General features: G+C 41.7%; 1 protein-coding gene across 2 annotated transcripts in view; it reads left to right on the top strand.

Annotated features, from left to right (window-relative positions):
* The window catches only part of Uck (Uridine-cytidine kinase), a 426,265-nt gene that overhangs the window by 156,979 nt on the left and 250,816 nt on the right, over positions 1-18,470 (top strand). The gene's annotated exons all lie outside the window — the stretch shown is intronic.

The following is an 18,470-nucleotide window of genomic DNA, read 5'->3' as shown; positions in this document are numbered from 1 at the left end:
TCTTGGTTGCCTGCGTTTCGCCCTCGTGTGCTAAGTTAGGCTCGTCAGTTGGGACTTTGCACACCACCCAAGACGCCTCCATGGTATGCACTAGCCTTGCGTCAGTTGGGACTTTGCACACCACCCAAGACGCAAGGCTAGTGCATACCATGGAGGCGTCTTGGGTGGTGTGCAAAGTCCCAACTGACGAGCCTAACTTAGCACACGAGGGCGAAACGCAGGCAACCAAGAATGAGTTAGCTGGAAAATTTATAATGTCCAATAACGGACCATTATATTGGTATTATAAATTTACTCATTCGGGACAAATATTTTAGGTTCCCTATGGGAATCAACATCTACATCATGTACCATTCTTTGGGGCCTTAGATATGGATTTTTGACCCCTTTAGACATCAAGCATCCTCGATTCAGGATTATGCTTTATAAGTGGTCCCTTGGTCAGTAATACTATTATTTATGATGTATTTTTGCTTCGGGTCCACTGTGTTTTGTTTGTTTATTGTTTTTTGTTTGTTTTTTGGGTTCATGTCCATCCATTCTTTCTTCATGACATTTTCTTATTTTGGTCAGTGGATGATTTTGAATTTTTTGTTGCCATTTCATTTTGTACCATTAGGAGCCGATGACCTCGATGTTAGGCCCCTGTAAACTACAAGCATCATCATCATCATTATCAATACGGATAAAATTAGATTTATAGTCTGTAATGGCTAGGTTTTGCATTGTTTCGACTTTGGGTTAGATAGATACGTAGATACTTTATTTTAACTGGCAAAGTTAGTGACACATGTCCTTGTCTTGCACTTAAAGAGTAAATACATAAATAACATAAAATAATAAAAAAATAAAATTAAAAAGACTGAAACATATTACAATGCTACTGCACTCTCTTACTTTACATAAAAGGGGCTGATGACTTAGATGTTAGGCCCATTTAAACAACAAGCATCATCATCATCACTTTACATAAAATACCTATTATACTACACAATATAAAATAAATGAACATTTTGCTTCCTAAGTACAATAATACTGGGACATTGTTTTATCTATGACGGGTATTGTCACTCGCCTTGTTGTATGCAAGGAACTTGGTATACAGTGACACAACATAAAGTTTATTGTTTCAATGATTTGATACAATATATATAAGAAATAAAACTGAATTCTTCTTGAAACTTGTTTGAATGCATGCAGTTAATGTTGAAATTAAATTGAATGGCTGTTGCATATGTACAATTATACAATATGAGAGTTCTATATACACTTAGTTCTATCTTGAGGAGATAGTCTGTTTCACTAATAAATTGTCCTGATAGTCGAAAACTATCTTCTGTGAAATTACAAGCGTAACTTGTAGAGAGAGGCAGAATGCTGGTACTAGGTTTATACTTGCAAGGAACTTGCATTAATTTATTCAAATAGCAGAATGCTAAGGTGGACGTCGGAGCACTGGTGAGGACTAAAGGGAGTAGCAGAATGCTATACTCGGGGCTCGACGTGGCTACAGGGATCAGGATAATGAGGCAATGTTCAGAGGTGAAACCTCACGGCCAGTAATTTGTCCACCTGTTCAAAACACGTTTTTTAAGAGGAATGCCTCCGTGATCGACTTGCGGTGTGGTCTGTTCGTCGAACATTGGGGTAGTCCTGGAGAGGCTCGGAACGAAGCTCCTTATATATCGCTGGCTGACGTCATCGGTGAGCGTGCTAGGCGCAGTGAGGACACCTCGTAGCTGCTAGAAACTTCGGTGCTGCGGCGGGTTGCGGAACTTGTAGGCGCAGAGCTTGCGATGCGGAGGACACACACAACATCCTCTCCTCCTAATTACGCCAGTACGGTGTGAAGCGGCGACGGCGCTGGCGGCGGCAGCGATTCTGGGCTTGATAGTCGGCCGGCTCAGTTGTGTTGTCCGGAGCCTGGGCTGGGTGAAGGAGCGTAGAATTGTCCTGAAAAGAACCCATGGTGATTAAATGGTCCAGAGCTCGTTCTGCAATAGATTTGTTAGGCAGGACAAGTGAATCAACAGAAGGAGATGGACAATAGCGGAGGCGGATCTGGTCTTGGTGGCGGCAGATGCGTTTCTCTGCGGTCTGGATGTCGTAGAAACGATGGCCCAAGGTACGGCAGATGATGCCAGGTATCCAGGGAGGATTGGACTTGAAAGTCCGGACATAGACCTTGTCGTGAACGTTGAACTTAGGCTGTGAGCGCTGCGGCTGGGCAGGAAGAGGCTGCAACAAAGAAAGCAAAGTGCGATGAGGGCGTCCATGAAGCTTGTAGGCTGGAGTGAGGTTGACAGAACCAGGCATAGTCCTATATCGTCCTAGGAGTTGGAGTAATGCTTGATCTTTACTTACCGAGCTCGATAGCTGCAGTCGCTTAAGTGCGGCCAGTATCCAGTATTCGGGAGATAGTAGGTTCGAACCCCTCTGTCGGCAGCCCTGAAAATGGTTTTCCGTGGTTTCCCATTTTCACACCAGGCAAATGCTGGGGCTGTACCTTAATTAAGGCCACGGCCGATTCCTTCCCACTCCTAGCCCTTCCCTATCCCATCGTCGCCATAAGACCTATCTGTGTCGGTGCGACATAAAGCAACTAGCAAAAAAAAAAAAATGATCTTTACTTAAACCTGAAGATACAGCTTTCTTCATGCTTTTCTTGAATGTTTGTACAAAACGTTCAGCTTCACCATTAGACTGAGGGTGAAAAGGCAGTGCTAGAATATGCCGAATGCCATTATGTGTATAGAAGTACTGGAAGTTAGTGGCCGTAAATTGGGGTCCATTATCTGAAATGAGCACTTGAGGTAAACCTTCAGTAGTGAAAATCTTCTGAAGTGCGCGAATGGTAGCTTCTGTAGTAGTAGAATGCATTTCTACGATGTAAGGAAAGTTGGATAGAGAATCTATCACTATGAGCCACATAGAGTTGAGAAAAGGTCCAGTGAAGTCTATGTGTACTCGTTCCCATGGAGAAGTAGCAGGAGGTCATGGAGCTAGGTCAGATGAAGGTGTGTTCTGATGTATCTGACATGGGTCACAGTGGCGGATGAGTCGCTCAATGTCAGCGTCAATACCGGGCCAATAGCAGTGTTGACGGGCGAGTTGCTTGGTGCGGGATATTCCCCAATGACCTACATGTAATAAGTCGAGAACTTGTCTGCGTAGACTGAGTAGGATAACCACTCGGAAGAGGGTGCCTGTTTCCAATAGTATTACTCCGGCTCAAGTCGTGAGGCAATGCTGTAGACGATGATAAGGTGCAAGGCTAGTAGGAAGCTTGGTTTGAAGAGGCCAACCGTTGCGGATATAAGTACAAACTGTAGCTAGTGTACTATCCTTATCAGTCGCTTTGGTGATGCAAGTAGCGTCAATGGGAAAACTGGAGACTGCATCTTCAAGTTCTTTGTCGAACTGAAGACATGCAGATACTTGAGAATCGAAAGTAGTATCAGGACCTACAGGTAAGTGAGAGAGAGCATCAGCATGACAATGCTGGGATGTGCTACGATAGACTATCTGATAGGAGTAGTCAGACAGAAATATGGACCATCTTTGCAGTTTCCTTAGAGAGTGTTCAGGGATCTTATTACCAGGGTGGAATAAGTGAACAAGAGGCTTGTGATCAGTAATAATGAGGAAATGGTTGCCATAGAGGTACTCGTTGAAACGGCGAATACCAAATATAATAGCTAAAGCTTCTTTCTCGATTTGAGAGTAGTGACGTTGATGCTCGTTGAGCGTCTTCGAAGCGAAGGCTATTGGACGTTCTTGTCCGTGACGATCCTGGGAGAGAACGGCACCGAGTCCATAATCAGACACGTCCGTGGCGAGAGTGAGGAGCTTACCGGGCTGAAAATGAGTCAGCTTGACAGCGTGGACAAGGGCCTTGTTGATAGTCTGCCAGGCATGTTGACATTGCTGAGACCAATGAAATTTAGCACCTTTCTTGCGTAAGGCGTTCAGAGGAGCTGCTACTGAAGCGAAGCGTGGAATGAACTTGCTATAATAGTTCGCTTTGCCTAGGAATGATTGAAGCTGCTTAATGTTCTGCGGTGCGGGCATGTTGACAATGGCAGAGACGTTCCGTTTGCTAGGTTGAATGCCATTCTTATCAAGGATATGACCTAGGTAGTGAACTTGAGGTTGAAAGAACGTACATTTAGCGAGATTCGCTCGGAGGCCATTTTCCTTCAATTTGGTGAGGAGTAGGCACAGATTATGCAGGTGCTCTTGATGATCTTTGCCCGTTACAAGAATGTCATCAAGGTAGTTAGCGCTGGAAAATTGCAGCGGAGGAAGAGACACCGAAAGGTAGACGCTGGAGCTGGAGAAGTCCTAGAGGGGTATTCAGCGTGAGACACTGCTTGGATTCTTCATCTAAAAGTAGCTGCAGATAGGCTTCTTTGAGATCCACTTTAGAGAAGAACTGTCCACCGGCTAAACGACGAAATAAGTCCTCAGGACGGGGAATTGGAAAAACGTCGGTTTCAACTTGAGCGTTGATAGTGGAGCGAAAATCACCACAAATGCGAATTTTGCCATTAGGTTTCTTAACTACGACGAGTGGAGTAGCCCATTTACTGGAATTGACGGGAACTACTATACCATCTGCTATCCATCTCTGTAACTCTTGAGTAACTTGGTCCTGAAGTGCAAGTGGGACTGGACGTGCTTTGAAAAAGCGAGGCTTGGCTCCTGATTTCAGCTGGATATGAGCTCTGTAGTCTTTGGCTGTGCCTAATGTAGAGTCGAAGACTTCTGGAAATTGTTCTGGGAGATCGGTGATATCAGAGGTAGGCTGTAAGGCTGAGACTACATTGACGTTGTCATGAATTTGGAAACCGAATAAATTGAATAGATCCATGCCTAGAATATTAGAGGCAGTGTAGTTATTGACTACGAGCAAGGTAACGACCTTATGAATATCCTTATAGCTGGCAGGAATAGTGATTTGGCCCTTAATGTCAATTTTCTTCTTGTTAAACGTAACAAGTTGGACGTCAGCAGGAGAGAAAGACGGCGATCCCAAGTTGTGGTACGTAGCAAGGTTGATGATTGTGACAGGAGATCCAGTATCTAATTGAAAATTGGTAGTGTGATCGGGGAAAGAAATCGGAATAATGATCTTGCTAGAATTTCTAGTAGGAAGAATAAGATTAATCTGATCCACTTCCATGTCTTGTCGTGTCTTCATACTAGGTTTCTTTGCCGGTAGAGTACTGGCAGGGCCGGACGTACTTTTACAGACAGTCTTGATGTGTCCTACTTTGTGACATCGATCACATGTGGCTTTGAAGAAACGGCAGTCACGACGTTCGTGATGCTTAAAACATCCTCTGCAGGAAGGCAGGAGCTGAGGAGTGTTGTGAGAATTGTGCTTCTTCGTAGAAGAGCGAGAATGAACCTGTCGGGCATGCTTGGAAGGGAGCGAGCTGACTTTGCGGTTCGAAGGAGCAGAAGGCGTCCTGGCCGTATGAGATACGTGAGAGACTTCATGTTTCGTAGCTATTTCAGCTGCAGTCTTGGTAGTCATCTCATAGACTGTGGCAATACGCTGTACTTCTTCCAAAGAAGGGTTACTACTCTTTACAGCATTGAAACCGACCTTGTCATGGGGAGTATGTAGAATAACCATGTCCCTAATGAGTGAGTCTGTGTAAGGCGTGTTACAACCATCCTTGGAACAGGTAAATTTACATCTCTTGGCGAGACCTCATAATTCCACAATCCATTCAGTGTGAGTCTGTTGCGGTTTCATCCTGCATTGAAAAAACTTGTAGCGAGCTGCTACGATATGAGGATCTTTACCATAATGCTCAGTAATATGAGCGAGGAGCTGTGTAAAGGGAACTTCTGATATCTGCTCTTCTGGGCTTAATTTCTGGAGTAGTTCGCAGGTAGGATTTCCTACGGAACTGAGAAAAAGAGCTCGTTGGCGCTTGTCGCCCGTGATGGAGTGGCAGATGAAGTGTTGTTGAAGTCTGGCTAAGTACACTGACCATTGTTCTTTTTCCGGGTCGAACGTAGAAAATTGAGGAACGGCTGTGGGCTGTGTAGATGCAGAGAGGGCTTGGATTGCTGTAAGCAGTGTTGTCTGCTGTTGCTGCATGAATTGTTGTTGTTGCAAAGCCTGCACTATAGCCGCTAATTGTTCTGTAGTAGCCATGATGACAGATGAGATAGGGAGCACAACTTGCGAGACAGCGTGTAAGCAGACCAGCTGGGAGCTTGACCTTCAATCACTCGCCTGTGAGTGAGAGAGAAAGAGAGCTTGGCGCAGGGAAAATGTACTGTAGGGACAGGTGCTCGTGTGTAAGGCATGAAATGATAGCCTGCTGTCCGTAGTTCGAACGGGGCGAACACTGGGAAGAATTGCACGGCACAAATGCGAAATGCTGGCGCAGCGAACTTGTTTCCCGTAGCGAGACTGGTGATATGGCGAAACCACGAATAAAGTGTTCCTCGTTGTCAAGTTTGTTGAATTGGCGGGACCTGAACGTAACTTTTCCTCGTTGCTAATTTTGTTAAATTGTCGAGATTTACACTGCACATCACCTCGTTGCCAATTTTGTTAAATTGGCGGAGCCTACCATGAAGTTTTACTCGTCGTGGCGAGACTGACGTATGACTTTTCCTCGTCGCCAATTTTGTTGTGTTGTATACAAGGAACTTGGTATACAGTGACACAACATAAAGTTTATTGTTTCCATGATTTGATACAATATATATAAGAAATAAAACTGAATTATTCTTGAAACTTGTTTGAATGCACGCAGTTAATGTTGAAATTAAATCTTAAATTGAATGGCTGTTGCATATGTACAATTATACAATACGAGAGTTCTATATACACTTAGTTCTATCTTGAGGAGATAGTCTGTTTCACTAATAATTGTCCTGATAGTCGAAAACTATCTTCTGTGAAATTACAAGCGTAACTTGTAGAGAGAGGCAGAATGCTGGTACTAGGTTTATACTTGCAAGGAATTTGCATTAATTTATTCAAATAGCAGAATGCTAAGGTGGACGTCGGAGCACTGGTGAGGACTAAAGGGAGTAGCAGAATGCTATACTCGGGGCTCGACGTGGCTACAGGGATCAGGATAATGAGGCAATGTTCAGAGGTGAAACCTCACGGCCAGTAATTTGTCCACCTGTTCAAAACACATTTTTTTAAAGAGGAATGCCTCCGCGTCTGACTTGCGGTGTGGTCTGGTCGTCGAACATTGGGGTAGTCCTGGAGAGGCTCGGAACGAAGCTCCTTATATATCGCTGGCTGACGTCATCGGTGAGCGTGCTAGGCGCAGTGAGGACACCTCGTAGCTGCTAGAAACTTCGGTGCTGCAGCGGGTTGCGGAGCTTGTAGGCGCAGAGCTTGCAATGCGGAGGACACACACAACACACCTGGTCTCCAGTACTGCGACTTTGTCTCCTGCCAAGCACTTTGCTGTAATGTGCTTCTCGGCGCCGCAAGTTTCCCTCCTCTGCAGTCTGCTGAGAGCTTTTATCAGCGTAAGGTTCAGTTTAGTCAGTTGTTCACATGTTCAGTACTCAGTGTGTTGTTGCAATGCCATTTTCTTTGTGTGAACATGTGTACATATAATACCTTCATAAAGTATGGGAAATTTTGTGTTTTAACATGACGGAAATTCCATAAAAAACTTCTAAACAAACCCGTGCCTAGCGTCAATACAGTAAAAGGATCTTTCTAAAACATTCAGACAGACAGGTTCAGTAAATGAGCGTAAAAGATGTAGAATTATACATGTTCTTACAAAGATAAATTAGATGAGATTGGAGAGAGGTGGTGGTGATTACTGTTTTAAGAGAAAGTACAACTAGGCAACCATTCTCTATATGACACTAATCAGAGAGAAAAAATGGAAGAGATCCAATGCTTCAAAAAATGAAAGTATCAGCCGAAGTAAGACAAGTACCACAAAGGGCGTGAAAATGAAAGACCCCCTAGCCCTCGGAAACCTAATAGCGCTGGGGTCGGAAAAGAGCAAATGTTGACCACGGGAGGTTGGATAGGACAGATGAAAGTAAGAAGCTTGGCACAAGTAAGTGGAAGCACATCACGCATCAGAAGGCCAGTGTGAAGGAGAGTTAATTTCCGGCAGGGACCCAGTCTCACAGGGTATAACATGGAACCCATGTCCATGCTTACGGGTGAAGACCTTAACAGCATCTTAGGCAGAGAAGGGGACCTTCGGAATGGCAAAGATGGTGGATGAGGCAACCCATCCTCTGTGGGGAAAATTAGAAGAGGAAACCACTGCCTTGTGGCGAAGAGAGATCTTCAAAGGCTAAGGGAGTAAACCCCAAACAAAAATCCTCAGATGCGTTAGGCTTAGCAGGTCAGCAGTTGAGTAAATTTGTACCTGCTTTCAACTATAATACAAGCCTTGGATGGAAGTTTAAACGGAATTGACAAGTCTCTGACTACAGTTGCACAGTATGGTGGTAATGCTGATGTTCGTGCAAGTATTAGATCAGAGAACTAAACCCAATTTGGAACAATAAATATTTTAACATTGAATGGGAAGGAAAATGAATTGATTGACCTAATGGAGAGATGAAAACTCGATATCCTGGGATTGAGTGAAGTAAAATGGAAAGGGAAAAGAATGAAGAAACTAAGGGGTACACCTTATACTGGATGGGTAACAGTAAAGAGAAAAGAAATGAAGTGGGATTTGTAGTGAATCAGAATGTTGAACCAATAGCTGAAGTTGAGTATGTAAATAAAAGATTTATTATAATGCACATACATGTAAACAAGGAGCTACTGAGGATAGTACAGGTGTATGCTCCACAGACAGGGTGTAACGTGGAAGAAAAAGAAGAGTTCCTCAATGAATTAGAAACACTGGGAACTGATAGAATGGGGTATGAGAATGTTCTAGGCCCACATGTGTATGGCGATAGAAATGAAGATGGAGAGAAACTGTTGGACTTTTATATCAGATATAACCTGATAATAAAGAACACATGGTTTATGAAGAGGAATAGCCATAAGATCAGCTCATATACTTGGGATGGACAATATGGAACACCCATCGATTTTATAAAAACAGACCGAGAATGGGGAAGATACGTCATGAATACAAAGGTACCCCAGTGAAAGTGTGGAAGGTGATCATAGATTATTAATTGTGGAATTAAAACAAGTAAAAATCCCTAAAATTGAAGAAGAAACCAAAGATCAGGATTTGGGAATTGGAGGAGGAGGATAAAAGAATGGCATTCCAAGATTGTATAAAAAGGAAGTTGCCTAATATGGAAATACGAAGTGGAGAAGAAGAGTGGGACAATTTAAGACAGACTTTTGTGGAAGCAGCAATTGAGGTATGCGGGAAATTAAAAACAGAGGTTAAAGGAAAGGAGATACAGTAGTGGACTGACAAAATAAAAAAAGAAATAAAAGAAAGGAACAAGGTGAAGAAAGAAATGGATAAGGAAAAGCAAAAAAACGTATCAGAGGGATGAGAATAAGACAGGTTACATGTGGATTACAAAAGATAGAAACTACAAGTAAAGAGGAGTAACAAGGAAGAAGAGGAGTAATGTTGGGGAGAGTTTACCAACAAAATTGAGCAAGATAATCAAGGAAATCAAAAGCTATTATACAGAATAATAAAATCAAAAGAATAAATCAAGAAAAAAATCAAGGCATTAGAGAGAGAGAGAAGATGGGTCCATAGTACATAACAAAAAGGATCTTCAGAAGGTGATGGCAAAGTATTTTGAAAAACTTTATAATGAGTATAACTGCTCGGAGGAAGGAGGAGATAAGAAAATGGAAATAATACACGGCAAAAAAGAAGAGAGGATAACATGGTTGGAACTTGAAAGGGCAGTGAAAACAATGACCAAAGGTAAAGCAAGTGGAAAAGATGAATTCAATGCTGGTATGATTAACCTGGATCCGCCCAAGATTGAATTTTTTGAGAATAAAATTGTAACTTTTAGCGTTGGATACAGTGCGCGCGGTTACAATACTAAGAGTCCAAGAAGACTGTGTAGTTTGCCGTGCCATATATGGCACGCTGGGCGGATTCAGGTTAAGGCAGCAGGAAGCATTGGACTACATTGGCTGTACAGAGCCCTCATGGAAGGATATGGAAGGATGGAAGGATGAAAGAATACCTGAAGATTGGCAACAAGGAAACATTGTACCACTGTTCAAGAAAGAAAATAGGAAGAAATATAAAAATTATAGAGGTATAACCCTATTATCACATGGGCTAAAAGTAATGGAGAAAGTCATAGACAAAAGACCGAAGGATATAATAAAACAGTTAGAGGAAGAACAATATGGCTTTAGACCGAATAGATCAACAATAGACTTAATGTTTACAATGCGAATGATAATGAAAAAACATCTGGAAAGGAACAAGGAAATCATCTTCGTATTTTTCGATTTGGAAAAACTTATGATACAGTTCAGAGAAAACATGTATGGGAATGCCTGCTGAAAAGGAATGTACCAAAATCATTAATTAACAAGATAAAAAATGTTGTATAATGAGGGTAAAAGAAGTGTACAAGTGGAGAGTGGTGACTTTGAAACATTTTATACAAAAGAAGTCTCAAGCAAGGAAGTCCACTGTCACCATTATTGTTTATTATATTGATGGATGAAATCATAAAACATGTAAAACAGAGTATCAGTAGTGATGAAGTGAATGCTTTGGTATTTGCAGATGATGTGGTGATTTGGGGAAAGGGAGAAAAGGAAGTACAAAGGAGACTGGACATTTGGAATGAAAATATGGAGTTTGGAATGGTAATTAGCAAAAAGAAAACTGCAGTCATGCACTGTGGAAAAGAGAAAAATAGAAGCCAAGTAAACATAGACGGAGAACGGTTAGATAATGCAGAACAGTTTGCATGTCTGGGGTAATGGAAGTAATGAAATCAACAATGAAATTAATAACAGACTAAGTAAATGTATATCATTTTATCATAAAGTCAGAGAGCTTTTATGGGATGACAAAGTACCCAGAAAACAAAATTAACATTATATAAACAGTATTTCATACCAGTTGTAACATACAGACTAGAAACGCTGGTAACTAATAAGAGACAAGATAGTAAGATCCAAGGAGTAGAAATAAAATTTTTAAGAACATTGGTTAAAAACTTACATTCAAAAATAAAGGGTAGGATTCTCCACCTGTTCAATACAACTTAAAATGTGATATAAATTAAAATGTCACATTTTATTAATAATTTTTAGGTACCGGTTTTGGCATTTTTTATGCCATCATCAGCCTAGGTTTAGCAAACAAGGACATTGAGTAAATTACATATGTAAATACACAAGTAAACCTTCTAAAAGTCTAGCAATTTATAATTGCGTCACAATATAAAACATTTGACTGCATAAAACTCTCATATATACATCATAATAAAGTTCTAAACAAAAGGTAAAATTGATCTATGTACAGCTCTGTGCATTTCTATCACCTGGTGATGTTAAATGCTACGATTATGTATAGAGTTACAGTAGCCAACAAGTTTTTGTAAAATGTTCTGTCTAGACTATTGACCTTGAAGCAATATATAAATTCTTTTGAACGTTCTATCATGAGAGATATACATTATTAGCTAAATTTTTCAGAGTATTATATATAGTATAAGAGAGAAGAGCATTTATTGTCCGATGTTTGTTAAAGATAGTTCCTCAATGGATTATAATCGGAAAGCCATCATAAACTGGTCGTATTTTTTAGAATCAAGTAAAATGTTTTCATGGCTTGTATCTTGCTTCAATCTTACTGAAATAGCTTGACTATCAGGGTATAAAATGGTTTTTAAACCTATTTTTCAGTAGTATATTCAAACATGTAAATGGACTGAGGCCGTAGGTTAATGGGTGCAAGTTCATGAGAAACGATGTTTTCAGGTGGTCAAATGTAATTCTAGAAGGATCTTGATTCAAAATGGACCTAAAATAAATTGAAAACTGTATAAGTATGACGTAAACGGATCGAGAAAGGAATCAGGCAGTTTTTAAAAACTCACCTCAAGCACCACGTTACCGGTGAGAAGTTAAAGCGGAACTGGTGAGCAAAACTGCCGAGCGGTGTATAATCCATTGAGGAACTATGTTTAACAAACATCGGACAATAAATGCTCTTCTCTCTCATATTATATAGTAATACTCTGAAAAATTTAGCTAATAATGTATATATGCTGAAATCTCTCATGATAGAACGTTCAAAAAGAATTCATATATTGCTTCAAGGTCAATACTATAATTTTAATCAGCTGTGTAGATAGTCTAGACAGAACATTTTACAAAAACTTGTTGGCTACTGTTACTCTATACACAATCGTAGCATTTAACATCACCAGGTGATAGAAATGCACAGAGCTGAACATAGATCAATTTTACCTTTTGTTTAGAACTTTATTATGATGTATATATGAGAGTTTTATGCAGTCAAATGTTTTATATTGTGACACAATTATAAATTGCTAGACTTTTAGAAGGTTTATTTGTCTATATACGAGGGCTTTTTTTTTTTTTTTTTTTTTTTCAACCTCCGGAGGGTCATCAATGAAAGACAAGTGTACGTTATCCAAATGAATTTATTACCAAATGTTAGGTACAAATGTGGTTACTTTTCAACATAATCACCATGGAGGTTGAGGCATTTGTCATACCTGTGGACACGCTTTTCCGTCCCCTCTGCACAGTATGTTGCCACCAGCGAGTTCAGATAGGCCCGAACGTTGGTTTGAAGATCTTCATCCTCCTGGAACCTCTGCCCTCCCAGCCACTTTTTCAGTCCTGGGAAGAGGTGAAAGTCACTCGGCGGTAAATTGGGACTGTACGGTGGGTAGTCAAAAACGTCCCACCGAAATTCCTCCTGCAGAAGTTGTTGGGTGACATGAGCACTGTGAGGGCGTGCGTTGTCATGAATGAAGAGGATTCCAGATGTCAGCATGTCTCGTCGTTTGTTCTGTATGACCGACCTCAGTCGTCGTAAAGTCTGGCAATAAACAGCTGCATTGATCGTAGACCCCCGTTCCATGAACTCAACAAGCAACACACCCTTTTGGTCCCAAAAGACTTTAGCCATCATCTTCCTTTTGTTGAAGGCTTGCTTAAACTTCTTCGGTTTGTTTGGTGAGTGCGTGTGCATTCATTGGCTTGATTGTTGTTTTGTTTCGGTGGTGCCGTACGAAACCCAAGTCTCATCGCCAGTCACAATTTTCTTCAACAAAACGTCAACGCTGCTGCCATCCGGCAACTTTTGTGGTCATCAGACAACATCTTCGCCCTCACATTGCTCGTGTCACCCGACAACTTCTGCAGGAGGAATTTCAGTGGGACGTTTTTGACCACCCACCGTACAGTCCCGATTTAGGGCCGAGTGACTTCCACCTCTTCCCGGGACTGAAAAAGTGGCTGGGAGGGCAGAGATTCCAGGAGGATGAAGATCTTCAGACCAACGATCGGACCTATCTGAACTCGCTGGCGGCAACATACTGTGCAGAGGGAATGGAAAAGCTTGTCCACAGGTATGACTAATGCCTCAACCTCCATGGTGATTATGATGAAAAGTAACCACATTTGTACCTAACATTTGGATACATACACTTTATGACCCTCCGGAGGTTGAAAAAAAAAATTACATATGTAATTTACTCAATGTCCTTGTTTGCTAAACCTAGGCTGACGATAGCATAAAAAAATGCCAAAACCGGTACCTAAAAATTATTAATAAAATGTGACATTTTAATTTATGTCACATTTTAAGTTGTATTGAACAGGTGGAGAATCCTACCCTTTATTTTTGAATGTAAATCTTTTTTCAATACGGACCATTTATGAAGTTTTTGACGTTAAAAAAAAATTGGTTAAAAAGACAAGAAGAGAGAGAATTCAAAATATTAAAATCAGAGAAGAGCTAAATATAGAACCGCTAGTACAGAAGATACAGAAAGAAAGGCTGAGATGGTTCGGACATGTAAAAATAATGGGAAAGTAACTGGTAGCAAGAAGGGAATTGGAAGGAGACCAGTTGGAAGACCGAGAAGAAGGTGGATGAATCAGCTTTGGAAAAACATTAGAGAAGCTGGATTGGATGTGGCAGAAGTAATGGAGCAGGAAAAGTGGAAGGACAGAAAGGAGTGGAGGAGGCTTGTTAACCATACCCAGGCGACTGGAGTGGGACATTAATGATGATGATGTAAAACATATAAAGGTAGTCTACTTAATACACTAGAAAATATATATATTTATTTAGATCAGCAAAGTAATCAGGATAATAACCTGAATGATATAATTGATAATAGGAACCCTTTATACGGAGGGATATTATCACATCTGGAAACATTGGGCATTAAAAATAATACAGACAATAAAAGATAGAAAATGATCAAACTTCCGTCCTCCCGGATATCTATTCCCCCTACCCCGTCTTCTAAACCCGAAACCGTGACCGTAAGCGACACGACTCCTCCCCACTCCACAGCTTTGCCTCCCCTGAAGGTGGAGCAAGCTTCGGAACACACACATCAGTACTTCACAAGATGGAGGCTGCATCAGCCGTCACTCCTCCAAGCACATGTTGGAATTGTCATCAACTACAAGGTATGAAACACTCTTTTAAACACTAGGTTCCTTGTGCAGATTTAAAACAGGCTATTAAAAGCAATCCCTCATTTTATTGCATTTCAGATTTTGGGGAAGCTCTTTTAATAATAGTATGACAGCAATCACCTTCAGGGATCCTTCCACGAACCTGCTACGCAGGCGTAGCAGGGGGAGAGGTGATACTCCCACGTGGCGCGTCCCAGGTGGCGGATAGGGGGTCCTAACCGGCTTGCCGGCGGACTTGAGGGAAATAAAATACCTCTCGCGGACCAAACACACTACCCCCTGCGGGTGGGGGACGCATATGTAGAATACACCCGCGGTATCCCCTGCCTGTCGTAAGAGGCGACTAAAAGGGGCGACCAAGGGCTGACTGAATTAGAACCATGAAACTAATTTTGAATCGTACCATCACGCGGGGAACACCAGAGGTTGCCTGTACTTGTGATTAGTAGCAGTAAAAGCCTGGCCTGGTGGATTCCAGTACCCGTGCGTCGTACCCATGTGTGCAACACCGCGGGTCTGGGCGTAGCCTGTGAGTTGTACCACTATATGAGCAGCACCGTGGGTCTGCGTTGCCTGTGATTAGTACCCACTATGTGAGGAACACCACGGGAATACCGGCGCCCGTGTTTAGTACACCTAGGTGGGGAACCTTCTCGGTTTGCGTTGACTCTGAGTTGGGCCATTGTGTGCGACACACCATAGGTCTGCGTTACTTGTACGTATTGCAATACTTGTGAGTAGTACCATCTTTTGTGGAACACCGTGAGTCTTCGCTACTTCTGATTAATACCCCAACATGACACATACCATGGTTCTATTTTACTCGCGACATGTACCATTCTGTGGGGCCTTAGACGTGGATTTTGCACCCCCTTTAGACACCAAGCATCATTGTGCTTTATAAGTGGTTCCTTGGTCGGTAATAATGTTATTTTCGATTTGTATTGAGTCCGATCCACTGGTTTTTGTTGTTTGTTTTGTGTTTTGTTGAGTTCCTGTCCATCCATTCATTCTTCATGCCATATTTTATTTTTATTTTGGTCAGTGGATGCCTTTGCAATTTTTGTTCTTTCATTTCGTACCATTAGGGGCCGATGACCTTCGATGTTAGGCCCCTTAAAACAACAAGCATCATCATCATCATCATCAGGGATCCTTCATTAACTGAATTCAAGAGACACTTTTATACACTTAAGAAAATGGAAATTGCAACACCATGAAAGCATTGGTCATTTGTGTTGATTTTCAAGATATGGAACGATGCCAGGTAGGCATGTAAACGATCAAAGTTTCATACCCATTGGATTGTTGCTACAGGTCTCTCCACGTGATTGGTCATGGAGGAATCAACTCCAGTATACGGACTCTGGTGTAGCGTAGTTGACTTGCAGTCTGTGCAGTGAAGTGTTCCCCGTCAAACGTGCCTCGACGACAGAGAAGAGCACGTTATCAACAACTGTCGCCGTTTGAGAGGGCTTGGATAATTGGGCTGTGTGAGACTGGATTATCGTTAAGGACTGTCACTGCACGTGTTGGCCGATAGGCATCTACAGTACAACGTGTATGGCAGCAGTGGTCAAATGAAGGTACCCACACTCGCAGACCTGGCACAGTAAATGTAAGGAACTTCATCTTTTTGTCTGTATTTAACTAAGATCATAATTAAATTAGAATCTAGCGGGTTCCACCTTTTCAATACAAAATACAATGTTGTTGGATGGTATTTATAACATTATTTATTACAGAACATGTTTCGGTGTTCAATTTTTGACACCATCATCAGCTGCTCAGAAAGTGCAAAAAAACTTGGCGATCTAAACATTAAACAACATATTGTCATACTTAACTCCTTAATATACATATATACAGACAATAGAATATTGCACTACTTAAATCCTAAACATCTCTATTATGCTATATTAAAACTCTAATATGTAACAAGAGAATTTTGTAAGTCATATATATAAAATTTCTTGTCTGTTTGATGAGTTATCTTCACATTCCTTAATGTCTGTGATTCTATACTCTCGTACTGTCGAATTCAAATGCGAACTAAAGATTGAGGAATTAAAATTGCATGCAGTTCATTTTGATGTTAAAATGTTCATTTCATGTATATAATAACCACTTTGTTGGATAACAGTTCGTTATATACAATAAGATTGTTAAAACTGAGCCGCCTTCTTAAATTTATTAAGTACAAAAAACTTCGTATTTTTAATGCTGTATGCGTGGTTGGAACTGTAATTTAATTTGCCCTACAGTTGTTAGGTGGACATATCTTCTCAGTTCAATGGAACCCTGCAATGATGAAACCCAATGTTAAGAGAAAAGCGAGAATATTGATAAAGAAAACTAATTCTGTCTATTGTCTATTTTCTATTGTCTGTATATATGTATATTAAGGAGTTAAGTATGACAATATGTTGTTTAATGTTTAGATCGCCAAGTTTTTTTTTGCACTTTCTGAGCAGCTGATGATGGTGTCAGAAATTGAACACCGAAACATGTTCTATAATAAATAATGTTGTAAATACCATCCAACAACATTGTATTTTGTATTGAAAAGGTGGAACCCGCTAGATTCTAATTTGTGACCTGGCACAGGCCCAGCGCGACAGACAACTGTGAGAGAGGATCGCCGCACCATTCGTATGGCCCGGATGGAACCCCATGCAACAGCAGCACAAATTCGAGCAGCTGTGGCACCGCACGTTACACAACAAACAGTTGGTAATCGCCTGCGTGCAGCTGGCTTACGAGCCCGTGTCCCTGCAGAAGGTGTTCCATTGACCCCACAACAGCGATGTGTAAGGCTGGCCTGGTGTCGAGAAAGATCGACGTGGGTCGACGAATGACATAGGGTCGTCTTCAGTGATGAATCACGCTTTTGTCTTGACCGCAGTGATCGCCGGAATCGTGTGCACCGACGAACCGGGGAGAGGGACCGCCCAGATCTTATTGTCGAGAGGCACACAGGCCAACACCAAGCATTATGGTCTGGGGAGCTATTGGCTTTAATGTGAAATCACACTTAGTGCTTGTTGAAGGCAGCATGACTGCTCAACAGAACGTTGATAGGGTACTCAATTCAGTGGTTGTCCCTATGATGGCGAACATTGCTAATGGGATGTTTCAGCAGGACAATGCCCGGGTTCACACTGCACGCATCTCCAGAGAAGCTCTCCACAACATCACAACCTTAGAATGGCCTGCCAGATCCCCGGACCTCAGTCCTATTGAGCATGTGTGGGACATGATGGGTCGACAACTGGCCAACCATTCTCAGCCACCCACAACTCTGGAACAACTGACCCGTGCAGTGCAGCAAGCATGGGCCACAATTCCTCAGGAAGCGATCCAGGGCTTTATTGACTCCATGCCTCGACGAATTCATCAATGTATTGCAACTCGTGGTGGGTACATCCTGTATTGATTGTTGTCCAAACTTGCGGTCAGAGGGACCCGAAAGTGTAATAATCGAATCACAACAGAACACTCATCCTGCGTGTTCACTTGCAGCAATGTAGCACCACTCCTTCTGGGTGTTGCAATTTCCATTTTCTTCAGTGTAAGATTTAAACAACATTCGCCTTGGAAAGAACTAATGAAGAGAACATCCTAGTAAAAAATAGAACAGTGACAAAGAAAAATTATTTTTCAAAAACTTTTTATTAGTTTTTTGCTAGTGTTTTTACGTTTCACTGACACGGATAGCTCTTATGGTGACGATGAGAAGGAAGCGGCCGTGGCCTTAAGGTACAGTCCCAGCATTTGCCTGGTGTGAAAATGGGAAACCATGGAAAACAATCTTCAGGGCTGCCGACAGTGGGATTTG

This window comes from Anabrus simplex, chromosome 1 (assembly GCF_040414725.1).
Source record: "Anabrus simplex isolate iqAnaSimp1 chromosome 1, ASM4041472v1, whole genome shotgun sequence".
In the NCBI taxonomy this organism is placed as follows: domain Eukaryota; kingdom Metazoa; phylum Arthropoda; class Insecta; order Orthoptera; family Tettigoniidae; genus Anabrus; species Anabrus simplex.
Note: the sequence above shows the minus strand (reverse complement) of the source record. Positions and strands in the feature narration are given on the sequence as shown.